This window comes from Haliaeetus leucocephalus, unplaced genomic scaffold (assembly GCF_000737465.1).
Source record: "Haliaeetus leucocephalus isolate CR32 unplaced genomic scaffold, Haliaeetus_leucocephalus-4.0 Scaffold858, whole genome shotgun sequence".
Lineage (NCBI taxonomy): Eukaryota > Metazoa > Chordata > Aves > Accipitriformes > Accipitridae > Haliaeetus > Haliaeetus leucocephalus.
The window spans coordinates 572,720-573,567 of record NW_010973294.1 but is presented as its reverse complement, the minus strand read 5'-3'; positions in this window follow the sequence as shown (position 1 = coordinate 573,567).

Sequence of the window (848 nt, the reverse complement as noted above, 5' to 3'; positions counted from 1 at the left end):
GCCCCGGCCCCGGCCCCGGCCCCGGCGCCGAGCCTGACTCGGGGACTCGTACCAGCCGGCCACGCCGCAGAAGGGACATGTGCTAAATGAGCCAAGAGCTGCAGCCAGCCCCACTTCCCCGTGGTCACTCATCAGGTCGGTGTCGCCCAGCCTCCCCCTCCCCCGAAGCGCTCCGGAGGCGGATTTGGTCCGCTTTGGCTGGATCTCCAGCCTCGGGAAGGGTTAAATCCTTCCCCAAGCCCCTAGTTGCCCTTGTCCTCTCAACCTGATTCAGAGACGTGTAATAAAACATGAAGCAAATTTATGGTCTGTTTCAAGCACTTTACTGCTGTATTTTTAAATTCATATATGCACATACAAGAACTATGATCTGTGAATAATTTGAAATGCTATAGGAAAACGATGCATTTTAGATCAAACATAACCGTTTTCTTACATAATTGTCTCGGATTAAAATAAAAAGAAAGCTACATTTCGAACAGAGACAAAGCTGAAAATCTAATGACAGCCATAAACTGCGAGACAGCCATAAATTAACGTCTTCATCAAACACTGAAGAGATCAGGGCTTATCTAAATCAACAATTATTTCTTCCGAGAAGTTGCAGAACAGCTTGCCCCTCTAATACTGTTTTTAAATCCTCATAATTGAGGATTAGGGGCAAACAATCGCCTTTCCAGAGTAAACCTCCTCTCCGCCAGCCGAAGCCCTCCAAACTCACCTAACACCCGGACCGGTTCCCTCGGAACCTCCTCGGGGGCTCCAGCCCCCTTTCCCCACTCCAGCATCCCTGGAGGCACGGGCTGCTTTTGGGAAGGGGCTGCAGGAGGCCCCCCCCCCACCCCCCC